The sequence below is a fragment of the Salvelinus sp. IW2-2015 genome, linkage group LG4q.1:29 (assembly GCF_002910315.2).
Source record: "Salvelinus sp. IW2-2015 linkage group LG4q.1:29, ASM291031v2, whole genome shotgun sequence".
Classification (NCBI taxonomy): domain Eukaryota; kingdom Metazoa; phylum Chordata; class Actinopteri; order Salmoniformes; family Salmonidae; genus Salvelinus; species Salvelinus sp. IW2-2015.
Window position 1 is genome coordinate 45,621,180 of NC_036842.1, and position 10,941 is coordinate 45,632,120.

Sequence of the window (10,941 nt, forward strand, 5' to 3'; positions counted from 1 at the left end):
GGAACGTTCTTGCAACATCAGGCAAACAGATTTTGTGTTATGAGAACTATTTTCTGGGAACTTTCACAGAACCAATTTTGGTTTGCTGGGTTGTCCCTGTCAAATTAATAAATAAAATGAATATGTTGTATATAATATACCATTCATGCTCTTGTTTATTTTTAATCAAGTAACACTGCAAACTCTGCTCTTTGCTCAGAGATGTTTACATCACATTTATTTACTGTATCTAGAGGTACTGTACTGTATCTTGAGAATCTGTGCAGACAGGTCACATAACTTTGACTTTCAACTTCAGCTACAAATACAGATACACTATACACGCATGTGCGCATGCACACGCACACACAAAACCTGTAATCATTTTTTAAAATAATTATTAAACAAATTCACGGAAAACTTTATTTATTTTTGGTTCACCCAGACTGGCAATAGAATGGTCAAAAACATTACATATTTATCAGTTAATTTTCTAAATCATGTTACATGAATGAATCACAAAATCTGTTGAACTTGTTTCACTAACGTGGTCATTCCAGTTCATCCATTTTATCTTACTGGGGGAACATGACACCTGTATGCCGCTTAACACACTGGAATGTGTTTCTGATAGAAAGAGAGGAGGGAAACGTGAGAGACCGAGATGGATGTCGGGACAGTGGGAGAGAGTGAGAGGGAGGGAGAGGCAGAGAGAGAGGGACAGAGGCAGAGAGAGAGAGAGAGAGAGGAGGAACGGAGAGATGTGGGAAAGACAAAAAAAGAGAGTAAGAGGAACTCAGATAATACAGATGTGCAAAGAATGAAAGAGAAAGAAAGAGGGAAAAAAGTATCCAAAATATTTGCTACATATGAATCCTTTTGCAATACGTTTCATAACAAAGAAACTTCTGAACATTCTCAAAGTGATTTTCTAAATTACCTGAAAGGAAAATCCTGAAGCCCTGAACTAGCCCCAATGTCATAGTGCTGATAATAACACAGTTGTAACATTTACAAAACCTAACACAAATGTGTGAAAACAAAGACTGACTGGACAGGTCTGCTGGTATGGTAACGTTGTAAAATGTTAGTTTTTCTCCCATGATGACAATGGATAAACTAAGGTGTTGTGCTTTAATTAAATGATTGCTAAGGAACAGTGCAAAATACTTGATATACAGTACCAGTCAAAAGTTTGACACACCTACTCATTCAAGGGTTTTTCTTTACTTTACTATTTTCTACACTAGAATAATAGTGAAGACATAAACTATGAAATAACACATATGGAATCATGTAGTAACCAAAAAAGTGTTAAACAAATCAAAATATATTTTAGATTTTAGATTCTTCAAAGTAGCCACCCTTTGCCTTGATGACAGCTTCGCACACTCTTGGCATTCTCTCAACCAGCTTCACCTGAAATGCTTTTCCAACAGTCTTGAAGGAGATCCAACACATGCTGAGCACTTGTTGGCTGCTGTCCTTCACTCTGCGGTCCAACTCATCCCAAACCAGCTCAATTGCTTTGAGGTCGGGTGATTGTGGAGGCCAGGTCATCTGATGCAGCACTCCATCTCTCTCCTTCTTGGTCAAATAGCCCTTACAAAGCCTGTAGGTGTGTTGGGTCATTGTTGTGTTGAAAAACAAATGATAGTCCCACTAAGCGCAAACCAGATGGGATGGCGTATTGCTGAAGAATGTTGTGGTAGCCATGCTGGTTAAGTGTGCCTTGAATTCTATATAAATCACAGACAGTGTCACCAGCAAAGCACCCCCACACCATCTCACCTCTTCCTCCATGCTTCACGGTGGGAAGCACACATGCAGTGATAATCTGTTCACCTACTCTGCGTCTCACAAAAACATGGCGGTTGGAACCAAAAATCTCAAATTTGGACTCATCAGACCAAAGGACAGATTTCCATCGGTCTAATGTCCATTGCTCGTGTTTCTTGGCGCAAGCAAGTCTATTCTTCTTACTTAGGTACTACATGATTCCATGTGTGTTATTTAATAGTTTTGATTTCTTCGCTAATATTACACAATGTAGAAAATAGTAAAAATACTGGAAAACCCTGGAATGAGTAGGTGTGTCCAAACTTTTGTCTGGTACTGTACATATGGTAAATATAATAATTGTGTTTTGAATGGATACACTACCAATCTATTGGCTATCTTATATAGTGACTTCAGAAAGTGTTCATACCCCTAGTCTTATTCCACATTTTGTTGAGTTTCAGCCTGAATTCAAAATGGATTCAATATTTTTTTTCTCTCACCCATCTACACACAATACCCGATAATGACAAAGGGAAAACATGTTTTTAGAAATGTTTGCAAATTTATTGAAAAAGAAAAACAGAAATATCTAATTTACATAAGTATTCACACCACTTAGTCAATACATGTTAGAATCACCTTTGGCAGTGATTACAGCTGTATCTTTCTAGTTAAGTCTCTAAGAGCTCTGCACTCCTCGATTGTAAAATATTTGCACAAATTCTTCAAGCTCTGTCAAGTTGGATGATGATCATTGCTACATAGCCATTTTCAAGTCGATTTAAGTCACAAATATAACTAGGCCACTCTGGAACATTCAATGTCGTCTTGGTAAGCAACTCAAGTGTATATTTCGCCTTGTGTTTTAGGTTATTGTCCTGCTGAAAGGTGAATTCATCTCCCAGTGTCTGGAGGAAAGCAGACCGAAACAGGTTTTCCTCTAGGATTTTGACTGTTCTTTTTAATCATGAAAAACTCCTCAGTACTTAATGATTACAAGTATACCCATAACATGATACCTCCACCCCTATGCATGAAAATATGGAGTGGTACTCAGTAATGTGTTGTATTGAATTTGCCCCAAACATAACGCTTTGTATTCATGACAAAAAGTTAATTGCGTTGCCACATTTTTTGCAGAATTACTTTAGTGCCTTGTTGCAAACAAGATGCATCTTTTGGAATATTTATATTCTGTACAGGCTTCCTTCTTTTCACTCTGTCAATTAGGTTAGTATTGTGGAGTAACTACAATGTTGTTGATGCATCCTCCATTTTCTCCTATCACAGCCATTAAACTCTGTAACTGTTTTAAAGTCACCATTGGTGTCACGCCCTGACCGTAGAGATCCTTTTTATGTCTCTATTTTGGTTGGTCAGGGCGTGAGTTTGGGTGGGCCTTCTATGTCTGGTGTTCTATGTTGTCCTTGTTTAGTTGCCTGTGAGCACTACGTTGGCTTCACGTTTCGTTTTGTTGTTTTGTAAGTTTGTTAAGTGTTCTTCGTTTAATAAATAGAAGAATGGATGCAAATCACGCTGCGCCTTGGTCCACTCCTTTAAACGACCGTGACAATTGGCCTCATGGGGAAATCCCGGAGCGGTTTCTATCCTCTCCGGCAACTGAGTTAGGAAGGAAGCCTGTATCTTTGTAGTGGCTGGGTGTATTGATACATGGTGCAGGGTGGCAGGTAGCCTAGTGGTTAGAGTGTTGGACTAACAACTGAAAGGTTGCAAGATCAAATCACACAAGCTGACAAGGTAAAAAAAATAATTACTGAACAAGTCAGTTTACGCATTGTTCCTAGGCTGTCATTGAAAATAAGAATTTGCTCTTAACTGACTTGCCTAGTTAAATAAAGGTTAAAAAATACACCATCTGAAGTGTAATTAATAACTTCACCATGCTCAAATGAATATTCAATATCTGCTTTTTGTATTTTTTAATCAATCTACCAATAGGTGCCCTTATTTGCGAGGCATTGGAAAACCTCCCTGGTCTTTGTGGTTGAAATGCACTGCTCGACTGAGGGACCTTACAGATAATTGTATGTGTGGGGTACAGAGATGAGGTAGTCATTCAAAAATAATGTTAAATATTAGTATTGCACAAAGAGTCCATGCAACTAATGTGACTTGTTAAGACATTTTTTACTCCTGAACATATTTGGGCTTGCCATAACAAAAGGGTTATTCATTTGTAAAAATTTTATAAAAACATAATTCCACTTTGACATTATGGGGTATTGTGTGTGGGCCAGTGACACAAAATCTAAATGTAATCAATTTAAAATTTAGGCTGTAACACAACAAAATGTGGAAAAGGTCAAGGGTTGTGAAAACTTTCTGAAGGCACTGTACCAAATTAACTAGTTTTAAATGTATTTGGAAAGTCCTCTGTCCATAAAGTTCCATAAAAATTCCCTATTGTTGATAAACATAAAATATARAGTGAAATGTAGATGTATATTTACCTGTGATTTACCATGACATGTGATGTCAAATCTATGTATATTTACCAGTCATATGATATTATGCAGTATAACTGAGTTATTGTGATGGACGAAGAGTATAACTGAAAAACCTTTCAAAATCAGTTAACTCATTTTATAAAGTTTTAGACTCACATGTTGTACACACTGACAGACACATATATTCATGCACGCGTGCGCGCACACACAGTCACAACAAACATACAGACTTGTACACACATTCACAGAATAAATATACAGAGACGTTTAATATACACACACACATTTCTTCTCTAGCCTCTACTGGTCCTATACAGAAACTTGCTGGTCTTATTGCCTCTGTCGCTTTGTGTGTGTTTGTGCATGTGTTCCCAGGCTCTGACAGACAAGCTACACACACACATACACACACACACACACACACACACACACACACACACACACANACACACACACACACACACACACACACACACACACACACACAGCAACTGGGTTCGAGTTGGGTCTCTTCAGTGGTGTGTCTGTGGCTTTTCCATAGGGCTGAGAGGGAGGATGAGAGCATGGGATCAGTGGGTTGTTAACAGTGCCACTGAGAAACATGGTCCCTCTGTCTGTCTGTCTGCAGGAGCCTGGTTGGTCCTCCATCCTCTATGGGCCGCCACTGTAGGAGTAGTCTGCCTTGTTGTGCATCACCAGCTTGTTGTCCACAAAGTAGAAACTGTCGGACTGTGTCTTGTACGGGTGCAGGATCATCTCTCGCACTGCAGGGAGCGACAGAGACACAACACGTTATATATATTTGTTTTTTTTCAATTGCTAACAAGCATCGGTCAATACTGAAGCGACTTTTTTCAAAACTCTTCACACAGTCTGCATTACCAACATGCATCTTGGCCAAACAGTTAATCTCACCTCTAAAACTCACTCAAACCACCAAAACACTTCATACTGTACATGTCTCAGAATAAGCTCGTTCGACCATAACACTGGCAACAATTCTGACTCAGAAAGCATACATTGTCACTCATAACACACTGACCTTAAACACTAACAACAGGGAGCATTACATAAATGATGGACTTTTCTCTTTGAAGTGTGAATGGTTTTTCACATAAATCAGTATTTCATTATAGAATAAGAATAACACCTTTTCACTTTATTATCTGTACTAAAGTACACTACCGTTCAAAAGTTTGGGATTTCCTAGAAATGTCCTTGTTTTTGAAATAACATCAAATTGATCAGAAATACAGTGTAGACATTGTTAATGTTGTAAATGACTATTGTAGCTGGAAACAGAAGATTTGTTTATGGAATATCTACATAGGCATACAGAGACCCATTATCAGCAACCATCACTCCTGTGTTCCAATGACACGTTGTGTTAGATAATCCAAGTTTATCATTTTAAAAGGATAATTGACCATTAGAAAACCCATTTTGCAATTATGTTAGCACAGCTGAAAACTGTTGTTCTGATTAAAGAAGCAATAAAACGGGCCTTCTTTAGACTAGTTGATTATCTGAGACTTCAGCATTTGTGGGTTCAATTACAGGCTCAAAATGGCTAGAAACAAAGAACTTTCCTCTGAAACTCGTCAGTCTATTCTTGTTCTGAGAAATTAATGCTATTCCATGCGAGAAATTGCCAAGAAACTGAAGATCTCGTACAACACTGTGTACTTCTCCCTTCACAGAACAGCGCAAACTGTCTCTAACCAGAATAGAAAGAGGAGTGGGAGGCCCCGGTGCACAACTGAGCAAGAAGACAAATACGTTAGAGTGTCTAGTTTGAGAAACAGATGCCTCGCAAGTCCTCAACTGGCAGCGTCATTAAATAGTACCCGTAAAACACCAGTCTCAACGTCAACAGTGAAGAGGCGACTCCGGGATGCTGGCCTTCTGGGCAGAGTTCATCTGTCCAGTGTCTGTGTTCTTTTGCCCATTTAATATTTTATTTTTATTGGCCAGTCTGATATATAGTTTTTTTTTTTTACTCTGCCTAGAATGCCAGCATCCCAGAGTCACCTCTTCACTGTTGAGGTTGAGACTAGTGTTTAGCGGGGGTGAACATACTGAACAAAAATGTGAACATACTGTATTTTACTGTAATATGTAGTTAAATTATCATTGAAGGATGCACATCTCACCTCTTGTTTTGCCGGAAAATTCGTACTATAGATGCAACTGTTGAACGCTGCAGATTTGGCTGCACCCTTAAACCGGCCTCTGTCAAAGAGAGACCATGGTTTTCAACATGGTCAATAATTGTGCCCCTTATCTCATCAGAGACCACCGCTCTTGGTCTTCCCTCTCCCTGCCACTCTTCTTTCCCCACTAACCTGTCTTCCTTGATCCATGTTTCCAAACTAAATCATCCCGAAGCCGTACTCTTTTGTCTGTTTGGTAACGAGACTAAAAAAAGGACACTTGGGTAGGCTTCAGATGAAATTGCAATCAGTTGTGTTTGGAACGATTAAATATTTTTGTGAGATTTTCTATGTTTCAATCTGGTTGCTGCAGAAATGCACGACATTTGCCATCATTCTGTTTTGAATGTGTTTTTAACAGTTTTGCAAACAGTGTATTAGCATTTGAAAACGTGCTGCAAATATATAGTTGAGCAGGTGGTGGAGTATGAATGAGAAAAGAGTTCTTGGATTTCGGAGAATGTGGTCATTGAATGTATTTTGTGTGAAAGCAATGAAAAATGATTCACAGTTTTTCCACATACACTTCTGTTTCGCTGACTGTGTGAAGAGTTTTGACAATGTGACTTCAGTTTTGACCAATGAATGTTAGCAATTGAAAATAACTGTAACCCTTGTGTGGTGTTCATGTTTTTGTTATTCCCACAATGTTCACGGGTCTGATGGACCAACAACATTATTGGGTTTTTAATTACCAAACAGATAAAAATCACCACATAACAACACTGTGGCTGTGTCCGAATACCCATACTAGCGTACTACATACTTAAACTGCATAATTTGTACTCATCGTTGCATACTATATCGCACATACTGTTCAATAAAAAGCATGCAGTATGCCATGCCCACAATGGACTAGCGGATCCTGACTGGCTGAGAAGGTGGGGCGGGGCCGAGTGAGGGTGTTTTTTTYCTTCAAATTCAACAGACATACATCTCATTAACCAGCCTGGATTATAGCTAATATCCAATTAGATTTTCTCTCTAAACTCTGAATAGAATAGGAATAGAGTTATACAGTGCCTTCAGAAAGTATTCACACCCCTTTACTTTTTCCATGTTTTGTTGTGTTACAGCCTGAATTTAAAATGTATTCAAGTTAGATTGTGTTCCAATGGCCTACACACAGTACCCCTCAATGTCCAAGTGAAAAATTAAAAAAAATTAAAAATATTAAAAGCTGAAATGTCTTGTGTCAATAAGTATTCAACCCTTTTGTTATGGCAAGCCTAAATAAGTCCAGGAAGAAAAATGTGCTTAAGAAGTAACGTAATAAGTTGCATGGACTCATTGTGTGCAATAATAGAGTTTAACATGATTTTTTGAATGACTACCTCATCTCTGTACCCCACATATACAATTATCTATAAGGTCCCTCAGTCGAGCAGTGAATTTAAAACACAGATTCAACCACAAAGACCAAGGACGTTTTCCAACGCCTCACAAAGATGGGCACCTATTGGTAGATTGGTTAAAAATATATATAAAAACAGACATTGAATATCCCTTTGAACATGTGAAGTTATTCATTACACTTTGGATGGTGTATCAATACACCCACCCAGTCACTACAAAGACACAGGCATCCTTCCTAATCCAGTTGCCGGAGAGGAATGCAAGATGGCGTAGCAGTCAGACGTCTTTGTCCTCGTCTTGTCCCGTGTATATCTTTTACATCTTCGCATATCTTTTTTATATTTTTCCTAAACCTCAACTTCAATATACTCTCCTGCAACCCGCCTCACCCAATGTGGTATGGATCTGCTACTTTCTAGTATTTTTCTTTACTTTCGAACCGGAATCCCCCAACAGAAGCTAGCCAGCTAACTAGTTACTAGCTAGTAGTCAGCTAACCACTGCTAGCGGTCATCAGCTAACCTCTAGCTCGGAAATTTCTCGCCAGTTTCCACAAAGCAATTCAAACCAGAGCATACYGGACTTATTTTCTCTCCATATCCCCGGATTCCTACCGCAAGTTCTGAACCTTTTCACCTGGATCATCGCAGCTAGCTAGCTGCAATCCGAGTTGCTAACATCTCTGTCCCGAAGCAAGCACCAATTAGCCTGGAGCTAGCCCATGCTAGGCCCATCTCCCAGCTTGCTGAAGAGGTCCATCAGCCACTCCTTGGGCTACAATACCTATTTTTGCCAATTGGCCTGGACCCCTTTTACTACACGAAGCCCTGCTAATCCATCACGACTGGACTACCGACGTAATCTGCCCGAGGGTTCTTTTTGCAACAGGCCCCTCCGTAACGACGTCCCCTGAATGCCCATCTGCTAGCCTGCTAGCCGCGGCCCGCTAGCTGTCTAGAACACATCGGACTGTTAGCTGTATAGGTCTATCGGACAATTTCTTGGGCCACTATGCCTATTTTGCCAATTGGACTGGGCACCTTAACTACACGGAACCCTACTAATCCATCACGGCTGGTCTGCCGACGGAACCGCATGAGGAGGCTACAACAGACTTCTTCCATCGCGACGTACCTCTAAGGCCCTTCTGCTAGCTTGCTAGCCTTGGCCCGCTAGCTGTCTGATTCTCCGTGTCTCCAGCCAGCTTAACTATTCACTGGACCCCTATGATCACTCGGCTCCATATGCTTCTCCCTAATGTCAATATTCCTTGTTCATTGCTGTTCTGGTTAGTGATTATTGTATTTTTTCACTGTAGAGCCTCTAGCCCTGCTCATTATACCTTATTCAACCTTTCAGTTCCAGTCACCCACACATGCAATGACATCACCTGGTTTCAATKATGTTTCTAGAGACAATATCTCTTTCATCGTCACTCTATGCCTAGGTTTACCTCCACTGTATTCACATCCTACCWTACCTTTGTCTGGACATTATACCTTGAATCTATTCTATCGCACACAGAAACCTGCTCCTTTTGCGCTCTGTTCCGAACATACTAGATCACCAGTTCTTATAGCCTTTAGCAGTACCCTTATCCTACTCCTCCTTAGTTCCTCTGGTGATGTAGAGGTTAATCCAGGCCTAGCCGCGCCTAGCTTTGGTGACTTCTGTAACTGTAAAAGCCTTGGTTTCATGCATGTTAACATTAGAAGCCTCCTCCCCAAGTTTGTTTTATTCACTGCCTTAGCACACTCTGCCAACCCGGATGTCCTAGCCRTGTCTGAATCCTGGCTTAGGAAGACCACCAAAACCCCAGAAATTTCCATCCCTAACTATAACCTTTTCCGACAAGATAGAACTGCCAAAGGGGGCGRAGTGGTAATCTACTGCAGAGATAGCCTGCAGAGTTCTGTCATACTATCCAGGTCTGTGCCCAAACAATTCGAGCTTCTACTTTTAAAAATCCACCTTTCCAGAAAAGTCTCTCACCGTTGCCGCTTGCTATAGACCACCCTCTGCCCCCAGCTGTGCCTTGGACACCATATGTGAATTGATTGCCCCCCATCTATCTTCAGAGCTCGTGCTGCTAGGTGACCTAAACTGGGACATGCTTAACACCCCGGCCATCCTACAATCTAAGCGTGATGCCCTCAATCTCAAACAAATTATCAATGAACCTACCAGGTACAACACCAAATCCGTAAACACGGTCAGCAGAGGATGCCTGGTTATTCTTTAAAAGTGCCTTCCTCACCATCTTAAATAAGCATGCCCCATTCAAAAAATGTAGAACCAAGAACAGATATAGCCCTTGGTTCACTCCAGACCTGACTGCCCTTGACCAGCACGAAAACATCCTGTGGCATACTGCAATAWCATCAAATAGCCCCCGTGATATGCAACTTTTCAGGGAAGTTAGGAACCAATATACACAAGCAGTTAGGAAAGCTAAGGCTAGCTTTTTAAAACAGAAATTTGCATCCTGTAGCACAAACTCAAAAAAGTTCTGGGACACTGTAAAGTCCATGGAGAATAAGAGCACCTCCTCCTAGCTGCCCACTGCACTGAGGCTAGGAAATACTGTCACCACTGATAAATCCACTATAATTGAGAATTTCAATAACCATTTTTTCCCCTACCCCTACCCCGGTCAACTGCCCTGCACCCCCCACAACAACTCGCCCAAGCCTCCCCATTTCTCCTTCACCCAAATCCAGATAGCTGATGTTCTTAAAGAGCTGCAAAATCTGGACCCCTACAAATCGGCTGGGCTAGACAATCTGGACCCTCTCTTTCTAAAATTGTCTGCCGAAACTGTTGCAACCCCTATTACTAGCCTGTTCAACCTCTCTTTCGTATCGTCTGAGATCCCCAAAGATTGGAAATCTGCCACGGTCATCTCCCTCTTCAAAGGGGGAGACACTCTAGACCCAAACTGCTACAGACCTATATCTATACTACCCTGCCTTTCTAAGGTCTTTGAAAGCCAAGTTAACAAACAGATGACCGACCATTTAGAATCCCAAGGTACCTTCTCCGCTATGCAATCTGGTTTCAGAGCTGGTCATGGGTGCACCTCAGCCACGCTCAAGGTCCTAAACGATATCATAACTGCCATCGATAAGAGACAATACTGTGCA

General features: G+C 40.7%; 1 pseudogene; it reads right to left on the reverse strand.

Moving 5' to 3' along the window:
• Positions 1 to 388: 388 nt before the first annotated feature.
• The window catches only part of LOC111962041 (protein unc-119 homolog A-like), a 79,019-nt pseudogene continuing 68,466 nt past the window's right edge, over positions 389 to 10,941 (reverse strand).